The sequence below is a fragment of the Anser brachyrhynchus genome (genome assembly GCF_964034855.1).
Source record: "Anser brachyrhynchus genome assembly, chromosome: 1".
In the NCBI taxonomy this organism is placed as follows: Eukaryota; Metazoa; Chordata; class Aves; order Anseriformes; family Anatidae; genus Anser; species Anser brachyrhynchus.
Genome location: NC_137694.1, coordinates 21,989,674 through 22,012,375, shown reverse-complemented (window position 1 = coordinate 22,012,375; position 22,702 = coordinate 21,989,674). Strand labels below are relative to the sequence as shown.

The 22,702-nt window shown below is 42.4% G+C and overlaps 2 long non-coding RNA genes across 3 annotated transcripts; one reads left to right on the top strand and one right to left on the bottom strand.

Moving 5' to 3' along the window:
* The first annotated feature begins 9,248 nt into the window (after positions 1–9,248).
* On the top strand, positions 9,249–12,751 carry LOC308179482. Of its 2 annotated transcripts, none has more exons than XR_013940395.1 (3): positions 9,249–9,404; positions 10,473–10,554; positions 11,445–12,751. It is a non-coding gene; the product is annotated as an uncharacterized lncRNA (long non-coding RNA). The 2 variants fall into 2 exon arrangements; XR_013940396.1 differs by having other exon boundaries at positions 9,252–9,404; positions 10,470–10,554.
* LOC308179530 lies at positions 10,451–17,854 on the bottom strand. The gene is made up of 2 exons (XR_013940414.1): positions 15,324–17,854; positions 10,451–15,177 (listed from the first exon to the last, which is right to left on the bottom strand). It is a non-coding gene; the product is annotated as an uncharacterized lncRNA (long non-coding RNA).
* Positions 17,855–22,702: the final 4,848 nt, after the last annotated feature.

Genomic DNA, 22,702 nt, shown 5'->3' with positions numbered 1-22,702 from the left:
AAACATACTGACATGAAGCTGTCTGTGTAGAGACAAACAAAGAGATGATGCTTGAGGTTTTGAGTGCAGAGATTTCATGAGGACTTTTTCCTGTAGCAGAAATAGCATCAATAAAACTTTTAAACTAAGGATTTAAAACATAAATAAATAAAAGACCACCCAGTTAAGCACTTGAAATCATCAATAGAAGCTTTCGTTTGGGAACTGCTCCTTTTACCCTTTCTTTTAATTTCAGATTATTTAAAGGGCCAACACTTTCTTCACTTGGCAACGCTTGAGATGGTGTTAAAGGTAAGAGCTTTTGTCAGGAGACAAGAGAGAGTGGGCACAGGGAAGAGAAAGGAGAGAAAATCTTAGAGATTAACTGGGAGGAGTTGTTGTTTTTCTTCAGCTGGAGTCTGATCAGGCTTTCCTGAATACAAATTAGAATAAGTCAAATAAAAGCAAGAGCTAATAAATGCAGCCTCTGTTGCTGGTGCTAGCTCTCTACTAAAGAATGGCAGATACATGCGTAGCCTTATCAGTCACAGATGTATGCAAGCAGCAGGATGTTTGGAGTTTTTCTTTCAGTTGCATATTTGGCCATAGGCTTAGAATAAAATTGCAAAGAATGCAGGCTTAGCCAGCTATGCCAGACTCTCATTGTAGAGAAGTTATAAACACCCAGACAAGAAAAGAGAAGAAAGAAGACAGGGAAGAAAAAAAAGGTGATATTCAGGAAAGGCACAGTGGATGTGGCCTAGTCAGGTTTCTCCCTGGCTGTATGAGTGGGTGACACCTGTGGGGCCCTGAAGGCACAGGGATGTCACCATGGGTCCCACAACCCTCGACATGAGAATGTGGTAGCCATCAGAGTAAAGCTCCCTCCTCTCAGTCCATATGCTCTCCTATCACTGATATTTATATATTCCGATATATTCACTGATATTTCCAGCTCTGCAGGGGTGCTGGTTGACAGCGGGCTCAATATGAGTCAGCAGTGTGCCCAGCAGCCAGGAGGGCAAACTGCAGTCTGGGGCCCATTAAAAACAGCACAGCCAGCTGATCAAAAGGGGTGATTCTCCCACTATATTTAGCATTGGTGTGGCCTCCCCTTGAATATTGTGTGCAGCTCTGGGCGCCACGATATGAAAAGGATGTTAAGATACTTGAAAGTGTCCAGAGGAAGGCAACAAAGCTGGAAAAAGGGCTAGAAGGCATGTCCTGTGAGGAGAGGCTGAGGACACTTGGGTTGTCTAGTCTGGAGAAAAGGAGGTGACCTCATTGCTCTCTGCAACCTCCTGAGGAGGGGAAGTGCAGAGGGAGGTGCTGGTCTCTGCTCCTTGGTCACCAATGACAGAATGCAAGGGAACGGGACAAAGCTCCACCAGGGGAGGCTCAGACTGGACATTAGGAAAAACTTCTTTACCATGAGAGTGCTCAAACACTGCAATAGGCTTCCGCACAAGGTGGCTGATGCTCCGTGCCTGTTAGTGTTCAAGTGGCATTTGGATAATGCCCTCATTAATATGCTTTAACTTTTGGTTAGCCCTGAAGTGGTCACGCAGTTGGACTTGATGATCTTTGTAGGTCCCTTCCAAGTGAACTATTCTATTCTATTCTATTCTATTCTATTCTATTCTATTCTATTCTATTCTATTCTATTCTATTCTATTCTATTCTATTCTATTCTATTCTATTCTATTCTATTCTATTCTATTCTATTCTATTCTATTCTATTCTATTCTATCCTATCCTATCCTATCCTATCCTATCCTATCCTATCCTATCCTATCCTATCCTATCCTATCCTATCCTATTCCAAACATTTGCTGTCCCCCAAATGCGAGTAGGCCAAGCCACCCATGCTTTCATTATTAGACACAGCATGCAGCACATAAAATTTTGTTCATTAATTCCCAATTTCCTCTTTGTCTTATTTACCAAACACTGCCTTTGGGTGATAGCAATGAAAATCTTGGGCTTTGCTAATCTGTTTTTTTTCTCTTTAACCTTTCCTTTCCTTAAGTGAATAATTTTAGATGATGGCTTGACTCTGCCTTTTTTTTTTTTTTTTGAGGCTACATTTCCCCATCATAACCGATCAGTGCCATCTTGCCCTCATCCTGTACCATGAGCAGCCACTTGCCACGTTCTGTGATACAGGTTAGACTATAAGTTCAACAAAAGCCTTGACTGCAACAGGCATCTTTCTTTTGTCTTCCTTATGAAATTAGTAAATGCCATTTTTCACTGGTTCAACTTTAAAAAGATTTAGAGGATAGGAATGTAATAAAACCTCATCGTCTTGGTTTTAGGAAAATAGCTCTTGTCAAATAAACCTGAATTACTTCTAAAATGATATTACAACTTTGATTAAGTGTGTCATAGCTCCACAGTTATCTTAGACTTTCATACAGCTGTTGAATTAATACAACATTACACTGATCAAAAAGTTGCCACTAAATAACAAATGAAATAACGTAGAAAGCTAACACTATTTGTGGAAAACATCATTACCAATAGAGTACCGTCAGTGACTGTGGGAAATTGTCACTAATCAGGACTTCGGCTGTTTTCAAAAGTGATCAAGGAGTAAATTCCAGGGACAAGGACTGAAAAAGTGGCAAACAGTAATGGAAAACAAGGCAGACAAAACCCTCTAGATTGCAATCTGAAGCTCTCCAAAGAAATTGGCATAGCCAAATGATGTTCTTCCTTTACAGAAAGACGAAGGGAAGTCTAGACCTATCAAATAGGGGAAAAAATGAAAGAAGGTAAGGAGACAGTAGACATCATAAGTATTCCATACCGAAACTATAGCAACAAAAAACAGGTTAATGCATTAGCTAGTGGAGGGTTGATTATAAAACTGATTAAGTACTATAGGTATTGGTGATTTAAGACTGAAATACTATGTGTGGTTTGGGGCCCATTTTTATAACAGGGTACTGACAAGTTGGAGAAGATAAAGAAACTAAACTTTTGGAGAACTGGAGTGACAAAGAGCCTTGTCTCTCTCAGCTTACTGAAAATTAGGACCAAAGAATCACAGAATTACAGAATACCTCAAGTTGGAAGGGACCCACAAGGATCATTGAGTACAACTCCTGGCTCCACACAGGACCATCCAAAAATCAGACCGTGTGTCTGAGAGCTTTGTCCAAATGAACTCCAGCAGGGCTGGTGCTGTGACCCAGTGCCCTGGGAAGCCTGTCCCAGTGCCCGACCACCCTCTGGGTGCAGAACCTTTCCCTAACCCCCAGCCTGACCCTCCCCTGTCCCAGCTCCATGCCGTTCCCTCGGGTCCTGTCGCTGTCCCCAGAGAGCAGAGCTCAGCGCCTGCCCCTCCGCTCCCCTCGTGAGGGAGCTGCAGGCCGCCATGAGGCCTCCCCTCAGCCTGCTCTGCTCTGGGCTGAACAAACCAAGGGACCTCAGCCGCTCCTCATACGTCTTCACCTCTAGGCCCTTCACCATCTTCATAGCCCTCCTTTGGACACTCTCTAATAGTTTCGTGTCCTTCTTCTACTGTGTCTCCCAGAAGTGCACACAGCACTAGAGGTGAGGCCGCCCAGCGCAGAGCAGAGCAGGACAATCCCTTCCCTCGCCCGGCTGGCAGTGCTGGGCCTGATGCACCCCAGGGCATGGTTGGCCCTCCTGGCTGCCAGGGCACGCTACTGGCTCATGGCCAACTTGCTGTCAACCAGCACCCCCAGGTCCCTTTCCACGGGGCTGCTTTCCAGCCTCTTGTATCTTCTACATATATTCCGCATTGCCCTGTCCCAGGTGCAGAATCCAGCACTTGTTCATATTAAACGTCATATTGATGGTGACTGCCCAGTCCGTAACCAGAGTGGACTTCCACCTTCAGAGGAAGAAACTACTGAATAGTAACACGGGTTTTAGTTCTAGCAGTGAAAAGCCTATCTAGAACAGTGGTGAAAGAAAGCAAATGAAGGAAGAGAAAGAGAGGGAGGGAGGTAAGGGAGGAAAACAGGGATGAAGGGAGGGATGGAGGCTGGGATGTAGATCAAACGCAAACTATGTTTGAACAAGCAGGTGCTTAACCACTGAAACTACCAGCTGAAAACATTTACTCTTCGTTGTTTAGACTTTCTGTATTAAGTCTAATGCTTTCTCAAACATGCCTTTTAGCTGAGAACATACTGTATGACCATAAAGAAACTATTATCACTTCAACACAGAGTATCCTTAATTGTTTGTGACACTTGGGAAGCTACATCAAATGATGTAATGACCTCTCCTGTCCCATAAGGTATTTGAAAATAGCTGGTAGTTCTGAGATCAATGGTTTAAGTTATACTTGTCCAAAACCTTGCATTATTAGGCACTATTTCCTGCTAGTTAAAATTTCACCATGCGGAAGTTGAAAAAATGATGCACTATGTACTTCATGACTCCTTCCATTACAGTCACTTCATGCATGGCGAAAATGGACTGGCATTTTCTGAGTTGACATGCTAAGGTCTATTGTTTTACAGGCTAGAGCAGGAGTCTGAAACATGGCATATGTGATGGCCACAACACGTTTGATCAAACTGTACTGTTCTGAGAATAACCATTTGCATATTTTTAACATAGCAGACAGAAAAATGGATTTTCAACAGAAAACAGAATTAATCCTACTAATAATCCCATTTTTTTCTTAGTTTCATCTCAAGGACTGTTGAGCACAATGTCACCAGGCATGTACACAGCTTGGACAGTACACTCCAGCACACGCTTTTCTGCAGGAGCCTCTCCAAGACTTTGTGCCAAGTGTCCATGGCAATGTTCTGGCAGTGGGGGATGCTGCAGGGTTGGCTTCCATGAGAGGGCATGGGTGCCCCATGTCAGACACATCCAATTCCAGCTGAGCTTCTTGCGTTGCAGCACAGCAAGCTGGTGGTACCTCTGGGAAAAACAGTTGCAAAAGGGGAGAGAATACTGGACAGGCAGAGGAGGGAACAAAAAGTGCGAGAAGCACACAGGAGGAAGTGCTTCACGGCAGAGCAGGTACTCCCTGCAACACCTGGCGAATCAATGACAGAGCAGATGTTCCTGAAAGGGACTGCAGCTCATGGGAAACGCACAGTAGAGCACATGAAAGAGTGAGAATGAAGGAGAGGCAGAGAGAAACAGCTACATCCTGAATGCACACACCACCACCACGCCCTGCCATGCCACTTGTCACTTCACTGAAGGGGAGATGCTTGGAACGAAGTTGAGCCTGGGATCAGGGGAGGAAAGGTGTCTTCCTTAAGTGTGCATGTTCATTTCTTTTTTGTTGTTGTTTTTGCTTCCCACTAGCCAAATCAGTCATTAAATATTCATTTTAGTTTTCAATAAATTAAGTTGAATTCTCCAGAGTCAAATCTGTTTTTCCTGCAATAGAAATTGGTGAGGATCTCCCCGGCTTTATTTTGACCTATGAGCTTTCTCACCCATTTTTCTTATTTTCTCCCCTGGGAGAAAATTTTTCCCTTTTCTTTTTCTCTGCTGGGAGGGGGGCAGGTTGAGCACCAGGGTGGGACTTTGGCTGCTAGCCGGAGCCAGCTCACCCCACACATTTTGACCAGTATGGTATCAAGTGTCAGAAAAGAAAGCAAGGGAAGCTGCACTCTTAACAGCTCCCTCTGCATGTAGCTGAGCCACGTGGAGGACAAGGAGGGAGCCACCCAAACTGAATATTTGGCTGACATCAAAAACTTGCTAATCTCCTCAGAACAGTGGCAGAAATACTTTGGTGTGGACTCTTGGTGAAACAGATCCACACACAGGTCATCCCAACTCTGCAGCCTCCTCTGAAACATCAGCCACCCCAAAAGACCTCCTGGGCAGTGACCCTGAGGAGCAACTCTGCATGTTTGGAGGGAAGCAAGGCAAGGTCAAACCGCATCCTTTTCCTCCTTGTTCATTCCTGACAAGTGTAGCAGAATGTGCCATGTATGGTTTCTTTCTCAGCACGCAGCTAAGGGGACGTGGGCTAAGTCTTCACTCACACACTGAATTCTTAGAACACGCTGCCACGCTGCTGGTCCAGGCCAAGAAATACTCCCCCACATCATTCTTGGCCCCTGTTCAGGCATTAGCATACCACTCCGAAGAGGCAGACTGCATATTTTGGCAGATAAGAGTGCTTAATGGTATGGACATAGCCTGTTTCATGCCAGTCAATCTCTGTGTCGGTGACTGGCCCTGGGTGCTGTTTGCTAGCAATGACACACCCACGTTGTCTTCAGGTGAACATGCAGGTATTCGCATTTATAGAGTTAATAAAGATAGCTACACCCTCATCTGGCATTAACCAACATATTTAGCTGAAGATAACGTTGCTTTAGACCTGTTTATTTTGGACTCTGGTGGAAATACTCTACCCCCTTCAAAGATCCAGTCCCATAAATCAGTGCCAATGTTGTAGCACTAATTGTTAATTTTAAAGCTAGAAGGCTAATAGAAAACCTTCATGCTTTGTTTTTTTTTGAATAAGTATCATAATTTTAGTCTGTTCCCTAATTTTTTTAGTCTTGACCAAAATATTGAAGTGCCTAGGTAGGGCAGTATAGCCCATGGGGAATGCCCTGGGAGTCTGGCCTTCAGAGGTGTGCTCCAAGAAGTTCCTGTCACTCCCTAAAAGCCCTTCCAGAAGGTTTTCACTCTGTTGTAAGGTAGCACTGAAGGGGCAATCATTAACCCTCAGTCAAATAAGGCAAATAATTTCTTGGAACTAACCTTATCTCTGAAATTGTAATGTTCTTGCACAAAAAATATTTTCCATTTTCTAAGAACCACATGCTGTTTCTTATTGTCAACCTCAATGAGTCATTTAATTATCAACTTAAAAGCTGTTGCTTTACTTTCAAAGTAAAAATTTGATTTATTATAATTATGCTGAGTGAGAATTAATGCCTATATTTGTGGTATATAATTTTACATGTTGACTTGCAATGCCTTGAGACCTTGAGGAAGACCATATGTGCTTGCATAAAGAGGCACTCCTGGCACGGGTACAATTTAAACAAACGGTGCATGCAAATAAGTAATTGTAAGTAATCAAAAGAGAGTTCTCCACTAATAAGAGCTAATATTTATTATTATTGTTCCTATCACTGCTCCTGGAGCCAGAAATTACAAAACTGGATTTCCTGATTTGACTTATTCGTGAATAAATAAAAAGAACCCAAAGATCATTTTTTTTCTTTTCCTTTTTTTTTTTTCTAAATGAATAAATTCAAGTTTGTTCCCATCTCCCATATTTCTTCTCCCAACTGAGCAGCTTAGTGTACTACCAGTGGAATGCAACAGATTGTGAAGGAGTCAAGGAGACATTTGAAAATAGATTTGTTCAGCCATACCCTGCAAACAGCACATCTGTTATTGACAGAGTGAAAATAGAGCCTGCAAGGAGTTAGTGCTAAATATAATTCAGCCTCAGGAACAGCATTCTTGCCTAGATTTTATTTTATTTTATTTATTTATTTATTTTGCTTAGGTAAAATTATCTCCACTTCAATACAGCTTCCAAAAGTGGAACAGAGGGCCTGTTTTTAAGGTCCCTAGGCAATGAAAGACACCATTCAAAATCATATATTACAAGCTCTTTCCACATCATCTTTGTGACACCTCCAAAACTGTGAAAAGTCTTTGTTAGAAGAACAGAGACACTGCAAAGAGAACAGCTCAAACCGTTGGGTCATTAAGGTTATCAAGTCTCCGTGGACATGCCTTATTTTTTCACCTGGGAATGTTCCATTAGAAGAACTTGAGCCTTTTAGCACTTCTCTGATCTTTAGAGAGTCCAGCTTTCTGTGCAGCGTGGGTGTAAATAATTCTGATACAATCTGGGAATTGATGGACCCCTTCCATATGCATCCAGGAAATCTCTTGAAAGAGATACATCAGTCTTGGGAAATATCAGAACAGAATTAGGTGAGCCGTAATAGCATTAATTTGACCCCTGGGATGGAGTCTTAATTCATCTCACCTAACCTGAGCTATTTAAAAGTTTCTCTCCAGTCTCGTGTAGTCTTCTACACACCTTCTAAAACTGGTGGGGAGGATGGACCATGTCCAGATGGGACGACAGAGGCCCACAGTGGGATAAGAAATTAGCTTAGATTAGACACCAGATTCAGTACAGCTCAAGTTAGATAAAATAAATAAATAAATAAAATAATAATAAAAGATTTGCAGCTTTTGTACACAGCTACTTTGCAACTACTGATATTCACATTTCTCATATTTTACAGTTACCTTTTTTCACAGACCCTCCTGTGTCCAGCAGCGCACAGAATGCACAGTGTTCTCTGAACAGGTAACTTATTCAACGTATTTTGCTGATCCATTTAGAAAACATATTCATTGCACAGCCTTTATGACTGCGCACCATCCAGACACACACGGAGTTTTGTCTTGCATATTTCCATTACTGGAGCTGTTGGTATTTCTGACGGAAGAAGCCACTGCCTCATGCGTTGGATATTTAGTGATGTACAGCAGCCATCGCAGTTTGTTACCAGTTGCTGATGGCAGGATGCTGCTCCCCACCAAATTTCAAGTGTCCAGTCAAAACCAAAGCCTTAACAAACATCCCTGAGAGACTTAACGCAAGCGAGCTGTTGGGAATGTCTTGTCCTCCCACAAAACCGTGTATGAATGGGTTGGAGCCCGCAGAGCTCTCTGTAATAGGTAGCTCTCATTCTGCAGATGAAACAGAAGACTTAAATTGCCTGCCAGGCACTTTTGAGGAGCGTCACATTTCTCCACAGCACTGGCCTAGTCAAGATCTCCAGGCCTGTTAAGAACTAGAAGGCTTTTTTATTATTAAAAAAAAAAAAAAAAAAAAAAAAAGGATTTCTTTAGAATGTAAATGAATTGAAACTGCAGCTGGCCTTCAAAGAGAAAGCAGGGTAATTACATTGCTACAAGGCAGTAGTTGAATTACTGGTGTAAAGGAGTACTTGCACATGTAACTATCCCAAAGGTAATGTTATTATCAGGCTATATATGCTACAGTTGCTAGTGCTTCCCAGGCTTGCTGCGTTCTCCTTTTATAAAAATAGTCTTGTGTTCCTGCTTTCACTGAGTTATTCACATCAGGATTTTTAGTCACTTCAGAAATGCATCACCTGCAAGGTTAAACACAAGTCTGAGGGCTAAGGGATGGAGAAAGAAGCTTTCCAGAGCACAGCTGTCCCCTTATCTTGTGATCCCAAACTCTTCTCCCCTCCCCGCAGCTGAATTTAATTCAGACATTTAAAATTGATATTGTGAGGTCTTTCCCAACCTTATCAGACTTTGGCCTTAGCAGACAAAACAGAATCAATGTTCCTGCCATCTCTCTGGTGTAGCATTTCCAGTCTTGGATGCATTACCATCAGTTAAAAAAAATACTGCATGCTTTCTTCTGTAACGCATTCACAGAGGTAATAATTCTTTCTCCTATTATTTATCAGATTTATATATATATATTTAGGATTACAGCTATGGGAAATGCTTAAAAAAATGTACATAGACCAGGAAGTATTAGGGAAAAAGGGGGTAGAATGTCAGTTTTGCTCCACCTGGTAAGCTTTTGTCCATGCATTGCAATCTCCTGAGTTTCTGCAGACTGCTGTATTTTATTTTCTGAATGACAAAATTCACAGCAAATATCAGAAAAGAGCTATAATATCTACACAAATAAAGCAAAGTGGAGAGTGAGATACCCTCTGAGCAGATTTTAAACTTTTTCAACTATACTTTTTAATGTCCCACGTAGTTTGACTTTCCCAATCAATAAAAATCATTCTGCTCTCCATTCTGTTTCTCCAAAAAATATCTCATGTAAGCGTTCACCATGAGCTCAAGCAGACAAAAAGTAAAGACATCTCGGATAGGGTCCTTTGGGGCATGGTTTTGTGATATGAACAACGTGAATCAAAGGCTCATCACTGCTGAAAGCTTTTTTTTTCCCTCCGCTTGCCTTCTGCTTTGTTCCTTCCCCCTCTCCTCTGCCTCCCTTCCTCAGCAGCGCAGCCCTGCTCCTTCCCTTGCTGCAGCTCTGGGGCTCATCAGAGGGCCAGGTTTTGGTGGCTTGTTTCCATGTCTATAAACTGGGAGATAAGCTACTATCACGAGAATGATTTTATTCTACGCTGGGCAATACTGTATCACTTACTCTATCTGTCACACCGTGCTCAATGCTGCATGTTAGGTAGGCAAATCAATCTGTCATCTTGAAATGACTCCTGCTTTATTTAATTTTCTTTTTGCTTAAATGTCACGTTGCTCTGGGTGCTTTCAGTGCATACTTCAGTGCCTGCTTCGGAGCAGGGCTCACTCCACCAGTAGGACCCTGACCCCTTCACCAGGGCAACTAAATCAGGAACAAGGCTTCCTTTGCCAAAAATATAATCAACAGGGGGAAAACCAGGCATATTCAAAGGGTGATTCAACCCACATACCGTCTGACTTGTCCTGCAAATACGGCGCTTCCTCTTTTGTCATAGCAGGAACCTGCACCAGCAATACTCCTGTAAGGCATCTACATCAAGCTCCAAAGTTCAGCAGAATGAGTCTCAGCATGTACCTGAGGTGGGTAAAGGATGTTACTGCCTTAGAAGTGAAGTGCTTGCAAGGTTGAAGACACTTTTCTAAAAGTGTGCGTTTGTCATTGTTTTATTTTTAACTTGGAGCGGCGCAGCAGAGTTGGTTAAATTCCTGCCCAAGGAAGTTTTGTATGCACTAAGGGACATGGTTTAGTGGTGGGACTCGGTAGGACAGGCTGATGATTTCAAAGGTCTTTTCCAACTGAAATGATTCTATGATTATATAACAGCATCCCAAAGCAGGCAACCTGATTTAGCCGTGGCAATGCTCGGACTATCAATCATCCCTGAAGTGTTCACGTTTCGGTTTCTGAATAACTCTTTGAACAGGAATATATTTCAAATGCCTGGAATAGGAGAGCCTCAGATTGTATTAATAATGGAAGAGGATAAAGGAAGTAATCTTCACAAGATCAGAATGCTGCCTTTCAAGTGTTTTGGTGGAGCACTGATTTCAGACCAGCTCACAAAAACACCATCTAGATCCTCATATTCAAGGACTTTCTTGGGAAAGCAGAAGACCATACACCTTGCAACACTGTTTAGATGCGTCTGCCAAGTTAGAGACGACAGAGCAGATGCAGAGATATGAATCACTAAGACCAGAGGGTATGTGGTAGGGTGACGTGCAAAGCTCCGATAGCTGCTCTTGCACTGCAGATGAACTCTGAGTCATGAGCAGGTCAAATGTTGTGTCCCCACACAACCTATGACATCTCATTGGTGGTTGGGATCGCAGACAGAATTGTGCTTCTGAGTGCAAATGCAAACTTTTTTCCCAAAACAGAAAGTCAACTGCCAACAAGTTGGGGGTTTTTGTTTTTGTTTCATTTTTCAAGCTATGAACACCAATTTGTGTATGTTTGTTTTTTAAAGACCACTGTGAGGACAAGCAGAACTGGAACTGAAAGACATAGCATCTCCCACGCTGGCCAGAGTGACCAGAAATCATCCAGGCATGCCAGTACAGAAATAGCTCCTTGTTAATCAAGCACGTGCATTTTGTGAAAGCTTCTGGGCCTAAAACAGGCCAGAAAGCATCACTGTGTGTTGCTGCTGAATACCCTGGCTACTTCCAAGGCAGGAAGAACCACGTGGAAGAGGTACTGGCCAGAACAAGAGCTGCCTGCCAATCAGCATCTAATTATGCCTAATGGAGGCCAACAATGCTTTCTCTAATTACATTTACCTAGGAGGTACCACATGTCCCTTTTTTGTCTTGGATGCAGGAAGGCAACAGGTGAAATTGTTGTTTTTCTTCGTTGCAAGGATCCTCTGTGGCTGTGCTTCCAAAAGGCTGTCGGGAAAGGGCCCAGGGGAAGAAGAAGGCTGGGGAGGGCTGGGCACCCAGGGCTAGATTTACCACAGGAGCTGAGAGTTGTTGGGATCACAAGCTGCGGGACTCCACACACAGCAGAAATTATATCATTAGTTTTCAAGCTGAGCAGAAAGTTTCAAGCTGATAAGCTCTCTGCTGTGTAAGTGTTGTCTAAGAAACTGTCCTTTCTTCGAGCAATTAAAGCACCTTTGCTGGTAGGAGCGTGTGGGTAGCTGTGCTGAGCTCAGCAGTGCCTCCTTTCCAGCTTCCAAAGAACTTTTTCTGAGTAGTCAAAGCGAGGCCAGTGCCACAACTACTCTCCCACAAAAATGCTCTGTTCCTGAACAGCCACTTTTAGCAGGACTTCTGCAGCTGCTGTCTAAGAGAATGCAGAACCAGATAAGTAATTAGCAAGTACACCATCAGCAATTGCCTTTTTTTGATAAAACAGCCCTGGGCCATGAGGATTCTGAACTCTTATGTTCTGGAGAACGACAGCCCAAACTTACTCAAGGAAATAAAGTGATAGCTATTAAGAGTACTCAATAGTTTGATGTTTATAGCAAAGGAGCAGAGCATGAGCAAGGAACTATTTCCCTTACCGAGTGCAAGAAGCAAATGCCTAGAAAGTGAAATAGTTGGGGTTCAGTCCCTGCTCCAGGAGCTTTAAAAGAGCTCGGGGGGGGGGGGGGGGGGGGGGGGGGGGCACGGTGAAGAGAGCAGCTCGAACTGGAGAGACATAATTCAGATCAGCCTGTAGCTCAGGCACTGGATCAGTTCCCTTCTTAAAGACAGGCAGATCTGAGTTCAAATTTCATTCCTTTTGTGACCTAATGGCATTATGGGAACTGATATATGTATAAGGGACAGCACTATCACTTCTCCCACCTTGTGACTCAGAACCTTTGATTTTATCAAGCCTCTTCAGAAACAAATCAGGACAAGGCTATAATCTACTTTCTTGTTTTGTTTCAACAAAAATCTGTCCATGCTGGACAAACCTTTGCATGCAGCCTGGTTCTTTCACCTTACAGAGGGTAGAAGTTGAAAAACAGAGATGAAGGCAGCAAGGATGGACCAAGGCAGGGAACAGTTTCTGTAAGGGAATAATGAACAGATGAGAACTCTTCAACCTAGAAAAAGGCAAATGAGGAAGGCTACAAACAATGAATGGTGTTGAAAAGGTGACAAAGTAATGATTATTCACTGCATCACACCACACAGAAACTACAGGGCACCCACTGAAATTATCAGGTGCCAAATTAATAGAAGAGAGCAGGTATTTCTTTGCATAGTGCATAATTATATTGTCACAGGCTGCTGTGCAGACCAAAAGTGTAGATAAACTCAAAGAGTCATTACAGAAATTCAGGGAGGGCTAGTCCACTAGTTAAAAAAATATAAAAGAAAAGAAAAAAGAAAATGCAGTCTCAATGCAACCTCTGGCTCAGGACAGCAGTGATGGATAGATCACTGTTGACATACTCTCCCTTGTGCTTTCTCTGAGCATTACTGCTGAAGTGCCATTGTCACTGCGATAGACAAGCTGCTGGGCTAACCTCTGTACAGCAGTGTTAAGGTTCTTAGCCTGATGCTAATTGTCTGTTATTTTTTGGCTGAGAAAATAGGGTATTCACACAACTCACAACACAGGTATAGGATAGAAAGACACACAGGATGCAGGCACCATGCCCACTCTCCCATGTCACTGTTGGATAAACACTTTAATTCAGATATTTTGAATATACATGCCCTACAACTATACCTATACATGCAAAAGCACTACGTTACAGTCTATAAAGCTACCATGATACAATATTTATATTTGAAAAATGAATATACTAAGGCAATTGCCTTATCTAAAACAGAGCAATAATACTTCACACTTTCTCCTGCTAGGCTATATTTAGCTTTCCATCATTGTGCTACTTTTTCTATGCCATTTTCTATAACTTTATGTTGCCCCCAATATGTCCTTTTTTGAGAATTCCGCCTCACAGAGAGGCACAGCAGCTGTTTCTGACACATTAAGGAGCAAACTAAAAAGTTTGTTTATTCAAGGATAAACACTGCAGTTCCTTTGCATAACATCCTGGTCTATCTTTGCATGAAATTTGATCAGCTTAGTACTGCCCAATACCATACAACCCAGTAAGGGCTTCCACCAGAAAGCTAATGTTTAAAACCACCTAAAGGAACATCTCAAACTTGTTTGACATCTCTACTACTGGAGAAGTCATAAGCTGGGGTAGGTAATGTGGAGAACTGGCCTAGTTCTTGCAGGAATTCTTTTTCATCTTCATGAAGGATCACTTTTTAGCTAATCCTCAAAAGGGCTCAATTTTACCCTCCTGGACATTATAGCTTCTCAGGCTGTCTACTGCTGGATCTGTTGCTGAATATCAGTGCCCTGGCGTAGCAACCCCTGCTCCTCCAAGCACTTGGTGATGCAGAGGCAGCATTGACATTTTTGCAGAAGACCCACTACAGTGACCTATGCCAAAAGAAACCCCTTACTCTTGTAAGAAAGTTTGGTATCTGGTGGCACAAGTTATGACGAAATGAAGTGCGTTTCAGTTAACTTTGGGGCTCCTTGTACAGTTCTCCTTAACCTAGTGAACTGTGGGAGATTTTTTGCATTGTGTACACTAAGCCCAGACTGCCTCCTATGGCAAAAGCATTCAAATTGCTTCTGAGACAAAGGCTTCTCAAAAGGGCCTGCCTTTTTTTCCTGAGGACTCAGATTCTTGGACCTTTGAAAATCTGGACCACTCATATTCAATCAGACATCCGAAATGAAGGTAAAAAGGGGTTAGACACTTGAGAAAAATTAAGCCAGCTAGAGCATCACAAAACCACTTCTGATAGCTAGAAAAATATTAGTAGGCTGGAGATGTACATCACATGCTTGTGATATTTCTGTCCAGCTATACTGAGGATAAAATAACAAACGAATAGCAAAATGACACACATCAATTTAATTAGATTGACTAATAGGCTCAGTTTGAAACAAGCATTAAATATGGGACAGCATATCCATTTACAAAACAAAATTTCCTTCAAAAATTTCTGAGGAAAATAAATACTCGCTTGTCATCACTGTCTTCTGGAAAGCTAGGCAAGTCATAGGAAATCTTGTTTGATGCTCTTGCAAGCGTTAGGTCTCATTCAGTACCTAAAGAAAGTGGCAAACTTTTAGCTTTTTAACTCCTTCCTTCTTCTTTTCCTTCTTCTTTTCCTTCTTCTTTTCCTTCTTTCTTTCAAGATTTTCACATGATGTCTGTCAGTGGCCTAATATAAAAATGGTCTGAACTGTGGGAGTAGAACTAAAAGGACAAGTGGGAAGCATGCATTTCCTGAGAGGGAAATGTGGTCGGAGGCAGCGGGTGCTTGGCTGGGTCCCCCAGGAGCAGAGGGTTCCCAGTGGATTTGCTTACCTGGATCACAGTGGTCATCCAGATCAGGAGCGAGGTGATAACCTGTTGCTGAGCCAACTTTCAAACAGCAACGCAAATTAAGATCTTGTGAGCATACATGCCCTGGGGCAGCAGTCTCCTACCTCCCACAAACAAGCAGATGACCTTTCTCAGGTTGATTTTTGTATTTGGCAGGAAGCTGCTCCCCTGTTTGTCGCCAAAACACATCTGATTATATGGGGAGTGTGACAGCATCTTTGCATTGGATAAATTCAGAGGACACTATGAATTTATTCATTTATCAATCCTAACCAATTCTGAATTTAAGATCAGAAAATCGGGTCAGCTGTGAAACAGTGCTACATTTCACATCTGGAATGTGTGTTGCAGCTGCATTTCAGTCTCGAGGTAATTATTTTGCTCCCAAATCCAGTTGCTGTAAATAAATCTAATTAATTAGAATGGTTTTCCTTTGCCTTCACAGAAAAAGCTCAGTATTTCAGAAGAACCACAACCATCAGAAGTGGGTCCTTGCTTCCATTCTGCTCAGTTGTCCTAATTTATAAGAAATGTTCTTCATCTAAACCTGCATCTACTTCCCTCCCACACAAACCCAGTTTTATCTTAGATTTCTGACATTAAATCACTCCTATCAGAAAAGCTGCGTCAGTTCCCTGAAGCCTTAGCTTAATGATAAAAAAAAATTACTAAATTTTGAAACATTTCTACACTATTTCCCTCCAGATTCTCCATTTGACCTTGGTCACAAAAGCAAGCCAGTGCTAGCTTCTGTCCTCCTATTGCACTCATTCAATCTGCTTTGGGGTTCATTTCGGTTTTGCTGTTTTCTCTAATGAGTAGCACACAGACTGTATAAATATTTTAAAAATGAATAAAATAAACAGTGCATACTCTCCAAACTCCCCTGGCTAGAATTCCCCTCCAGCGGAGACAGCAAAAATGCTGCAAGCAGATAAATATTACTGATGGCCACCCTCATAAACAAGTGGATCAATTAGCTTCTTTCTTTCCTCAGAAACGTTTCTCTCTCCTGCCAGACTGAAAAGCAGACAAGCTAAGGCTGCATTGCTTGAGTGAAATAAAAAATCACAACTTAAAAGTTTCTGTAGTGCCAGGTATGTCACACTCGGGCCCTTACGTTAAAAATGCTTTTGTATTGCAGCGAGTGACCGCCTATCAGAAAAAATAAAAATAAAATTTGGTGGTGCCGAAAGATTTCAATGCGATCGCACCATGTGTTTGTCTTTTAGCTGCACAGTGACTCCTCGCCAGCAAACATCCCTGCCAGTAATTCATTTGTTACAATATTTGCAGGAAGCCCAGGCGCGGGTCCAGATGAGTTTGTTCAGGCAGCGCCTGGAGCCCGAAGGAGAGCCCTGGTGCGCTGCTTGCGGCGGCGGCAGGCTGCTAGTGGGGTCAGGCGCTGAAGTAGGAAACCCGGCGTGTGTGAGCACGCTCCAGCACGCTCAGAAGCCTTTCCATGTTCAGAACTAAAAATGCGTGTTTATAAATAAAAGCACAGAGCCCCCTCGGCCGGGTTTGAGGCGGTGGCGGAGGGAAACCCCTGCCCCGCTCGGGCCCCTCCGCGCAGCCATGGCGGCGCCGGCGGCCGAGGCCTTCCGTGGGCTCCGAGGGCCCCCTAGCGGCTCCTAGCCTCCACACCGCCTGGTTTCGCCCCAAAATCACCTCCCGGTGCTCCGTGCCCCGGGGAAGGGCCCTGAGGGTAGGCTGGTGGCAGCTGGGGATGGGAGGAAGGCAGGAGAGGTGTCACACACACGGCGGGACAGGCAGAGGAAGGAAAACAAGTCTGTGGTGCTCCCCCTTGGGTTGAGCAGCCCCGCACTTCCTGACCCCAAATCAGGCGATTGGGCAACAACAATGAAGATTTATAGTTAAAGGTCAGGGTTTCCAGTTCCCACAATTCCTCTAATTAGCTGGAGCCTCTCAGAGCTGGCTGCTTTGACCTTTTGTGTCCCCTCTTGCTCCAGCGCATGCAGAGGAAGCGCCTAAAATACATCGAGGCATTCATCGGCACGTTGAGCCGTCGGTCAGGAAGGGCTGCAGCTCTCAGAAACCCCCTTGAGCTGCTGTTAGGAAACAGCCGAGCACTATTTAATGAGGATGTGGCATGATTAGGATTTCTCCAGTGACACTCTCCACAAGCCTGCCCGTCTCCCTTCACCACTCCGTGTCCTCCCAGGCCGGGATGTTGCTAACAGAGGAGGGCCAGCCCTGCAACTATAGACAGATCTTGAGTTATAAACAGGCTTTTAAAGAATGAATTAATTCATTTATTTTTGCACCCTATGGAAATAAAAAGAGACAAAGAGAGACAGATGAACTACTGTAACTATTTTATGGAACTAAGCGTACCCCAGCATCAGCTGTGCTGTCACTAACTTCTAGCCTGACCGTGGGCTGTCAGATGTGACTGTGAGGCCACATTACCTGTTTCTGTGTGTGGCAGATACTTCTACAATCTCATATTTTCATGAGCAATAAACTTAGCAAGTGATGCACTAAAATATTGCTACTTGGTTTTGTATTCACCTAAACAATATGGCTGTTGTACGTCAAGTGCTGATGAATCCCGCATCCTTATCCAGGGCTGTATCAGGGTTGTGATCGTTTCTGACAAACTTTTTGAAGTACAATTGCAACCTCATTGCTGGGACCTATTTTTAGACAGACAAGCCTTCCCTAGGAGCTATTTTACAACTCTTAAGTTCTGTGCTCTGAATAGCAGACCTGAGTAGTTGTGAACATTTTACTGAAACAGCTTATATAGCACTGCATGGCTGGGGAGCAATTAGGTTATATAAACCCAGCATAATGAAGGAGCAAAAAATTGAAGATGTACATTAATGTCTTGGCAATTCCACCTCATTAAGCAACTTGTATGTTAAGAGCATTTTGTCCATATGATTGTGAAGTGAGAACATTTCTTGGCAAAGCCATTTTTTCTTCAACTTATGCAGGTAGAACATACATCAGCTAGAGGTTTCAATTCACAGCTTAAAAGTCAGTAGACTTATATTTATTTAAGTATTACTAGAGAAATCACAATTTTCCTAGGTTAAAATTCAGCTCAGTGCGTTGAAGATATGAGTTTTCAAGACTTGACTTTTAAAGTACCGTATCTTCAATTTTTTTATTAACTTGCTGCTTCCTGAGTCATTGATTAAAACAGATTGGCTTGCATATTTTGTTGCTGGGCAAGTATGAGAAATGCCAGCAAACTTTGTAAGAATGATGATGTACTAAAGTTCTCCAGACAGCTCTTCTTCGTGTTCTTGAATGCAATCTAATGTGGCCAAGTACAGTACAATATGCCTTCTTGGGCATTGTTCAAGTAAAACAAATGCCTATAGTATTCAACTAAGTCACTTGACAAAACTATAAAATATAGCACGGTTCATGTAGGGTGATTCAAAGTGATAATTAGGTAAGAGAATACTAGTGTTGACATAGTAACAGTACTTCTAAAACAAATATAATTACACTGTCTCTTGCAGTATTAACTGAAAATCACAAAAAGCTGTGCAAACAGTAATTCAGTGTACAAATAATAGGAGGAAAGAGTGTTTCTTACAGAAACAGGCAAACTGGAGAACGAAATGATTTGTCTAATTACTTTGTCTGCCTCTCTCGTAGAACAGACTGATACCTTTGTATCCTGTATATTTGATTCCTAATTCTATACCACGCATAGTGCTATTCCACTTCAAAACTGAGCATTTAAGGGATTAGTGTTTGTTGATATCTTTCATGAGATAATATAGCCTTGTTCTCCTTTATGCTGTTTACCCATAATCTTTTATTTCCAAGGAGAAAATTCTGATTAGCCTTATGCTTTGAATAGCAGAATTATTTCCTAGAATGTGACAATTGTGTAATCATTCAAATAAGCCAGTAAACAAGCCGGGACAAATTTATCGCTGGCATAACAATTGTGATTCAATTGAAATAAAAAGTCATAAATTCAGCCCACAATAAAAGAGTAGAATGCCCTTGGGGTTCAATGAGTGAAACCTCTCAGTCTGGAAATACCTGTTCTGGTTCCTTAACCAGATTAATGCGTCATCCTTACAGAATATGCTGTATGTTAAAATACAGAGTCATGGACAGAGACCAATGAAACCTGTTCCTAAACAAGCTGAAATTGTCTTAGTGAATACAAAACAAAATTAACATTCTATCAAATGTAGGCGTCTGGATTGGAAGTAAGCTATGAAAGATAAATTTCTAATAACCCTTTTTCAGAGATGAACTAAACCTCTTTACATAGAACAGGCATTTTAATGAAATAGAAAAGATGCAGGTGGCTTTTAGAGAGACATGGGGAGGCTTGTAGAAGATGGAAGTCTAAAGAAGCTGTGATGATACAGTTTGTGTTCCCCGGTGCTTTATGCAACCACAAACTCATGGCCAGTATGGCTTAATGTATTGCGTAGTTAGAAGCCCAAGAATTCCCAACACACCCCAGAGCACACCTGTACCACAGTTGAAATGAAGACACTGTGTCCATACTTGGAATACTTCCCAGCATTAACAGCTACATTCTTTGAAGAACTCTGAAAAATATGAAAGGACTTCCAAAAGGATTTGGAAGAAAGATTTGAAGTCCAGGGAACCTAATAACAGGAAACAAAAGAACCTCAAACTACTTAGTTTATTGAAGAGGAAGTTCAGAGTTGATTTGATTGAAGTATCTGTTTAGAGGATTTCTAATAGTAGAAGCTGAAGGAAAAGGAAGATCCTTTAGCTGGAAGGTAAGCCAAATAAAACCAGAATAGAAACAAGGACCACATTTTTCACAGCGAGCATAATTAATTCCTGGATTCATCTATTCATGGAGCAGGTTTTTTGTCCATCACTCTAAGTCTGTGCAGGTCAGGTATGAACTTAGCACATTAATATTTGGAAAGAGACACACTGAGATCTGCCGAAAAACATTACTGCAGCTTGTCCAGACATTGAAAGTGCCAGCTTGCCCAAATGTAGCAAGAAAAATCTCATAACTCAGTAGTAAGCACCAGCTGCTGGCTACCAGCACTCAGAAAAGTAGATTGAACATTATTTAAAAAAATAATAATAATAATTAAAAAGAAAAAAAAAAAGATAGCACTTGATATTAAATAAACTGCTAGACAACATTTTTTCAGAGTTGGGAGTCTCTCAATGTATGTGTGTGGTGCAGAACTCTTATGGTAAGTGTTAAAAAGTCTTCAACTGCTTTATGTCTGGAAGTAAAACCTGCTTCTGGGCATTCAAAGCATTGCCTGACAGTGGCAGAGCACTAAGCCTTAGTGCTGCCCGCTTTGCTCAGTACAGAACAAAAAGGTGAGTATGAGCAAAGCAGCCTCTGAAGCCCCCCTGTTTCTGAGTTTGCAGGGGCCCGGGGCTTGTAACAACGGTGATCCAACGGTGAAATCTTCCTGTGGCTGATGCTATCAGGGAGGGAAGAAGAAGAAAACAAATCTAATAAATCTAAAAATTTCACTGCTCTGCCACAGGACTGAGCAGGATCCCAGGTGGTCTGAATCCAACATCCAACCTCAACAGACCCTCCTGATGCCTTTCCTCCCATCGCAAAGGGTACGGCCTCCCGACCACACTGCCTGCATACCTTACAGAGTCACTCCCTGACAGCCCTCTTAGCGTAAGCCTACAGTGAAACCCCCTCCACGTGCCCCCTCAGAAAAGAAGAGGATGTCCTGAGAATATCTGGTGGGTCAAAAAGGTGACGTGTGGGAAGGGGGCATGGGAAAATGGGTTGTTTTGAGTATGTGCTGGTGGTATCCTTGAGAGGTACTTCTGTCAGGAGTTCTGTATTAAGGTGGAGAACATCTGTAATCGCAGCAACGGGTGGATGTATCACCTGGTTAACTCTGTCTGCCCACGCCAGTGACTGTCATCCGAAACACCAGGGTGCGAAGGCAAGAACCTGAAAAGGCCAGGAGGGCGGAAGGCCTTGTGGAGGAATCTCCTGCCAGGTATAAGAGACATGAAAGGCTGTAGAAATCTCTCTCCTGAGCTCAGAAAGCATGGAGGGTGCTCAGATGTCACCTGCGAGGGGTGAGGGCATGTTTAATTCTCGGTGTAACACAGGTTCCTGCAAGAGCTGAACCACGGCATCAGAGCTGCGGGACTCAGCTGGTCCAGCCAGAGCGCCCAGGACAGCGGCTGCCCAGGAGATGGGCACAACTTCACAGCAGATCAAAAAGCAGCTGTAAGAAAGGAGTCGTGCCAACGGATTAAATGAGCTTAGTAAAGCCTTGCTGTGGAGCAGCACTTAAAAATCTTAAAGCAGTGAATGAAGGTAACTGCAAGAGGAAGCAAATAGATGGTTTAGCAGTTGATTCTCCAGAGGAAACTACAGTACATTGTTAATAGTACTCTTACGCTTTAATATTTAGATGCTATTACCCTGCTTATCTATCTTGTCAGTTTTCTTTTTCATTCCTTAATAAAAGCATTATCTGTAATCTGTTTGATTCATATTCACAAAGGGAGAAAATCAGCTCGTTGAACACCAGAAAGATTTCTCCTAGTCTTTGTGTAGGAGCTAAAACTGCTGATTTTTCTTTTTTTTTTTTTCAGTGACTCTTAAGATTTGAAGCCAATGCTTGCTCCTGCAAATTGTTTTGGCAATTGGGTCACAATTGCTTGGGCAGATTCAAGATCAGAAGCAAGTGAAAAGGCACAAGGACCATCATGCACTCTCTTCTTAAACCCCTCTTTTAAGTCACAGAATAGAAATGTTCATGGAAAAACTCAGACAAATTTAACTCAGTCGGAGCGATATAATTTCCCCAATCCTGTTACAGAAACAGATGAATTGTTTCGAACACATTTTTCTAATTAGAATTTCAGTGCAAAACAGATATTCAGAGAGGAATCACCAAAAAAACCATTAACATTTGGTAAGACTATAAATATGACGAAGTGTATGAGACCATATTAATAACAAGCTGTACAGCTTGTATACTCTAAATAAAATAATCTCATTTATGTAGGGAGGGCACTTAAATTCTTGTTAACAAAAGGTTACAGTGGGATCCAGTATTAGTCATAAGCTTCCAAAAAAGAGCACTGCACTTGCAATCATCCCATGTAAATTCAATTCAGTGTTCACCTCTCCTGCCCTGTATTTTCAATCCATGATAGATACATTCTTTTACATGGCCTGTTTTTTAAACTTCAACTTTGAAGATCCTCCTGTCTTTTAGATGTTGCTAATAATTTACTGTAGCTAAAATCCCAATGCCTGTGATAAAAAATGTCCTTCCATATTTTATACTGCCAGAAATGTCCATTAGTAAGAGGCATGAATCATATTGCCATTTCATTTTTCTGAGGGAAAAAAAAATGTTCTG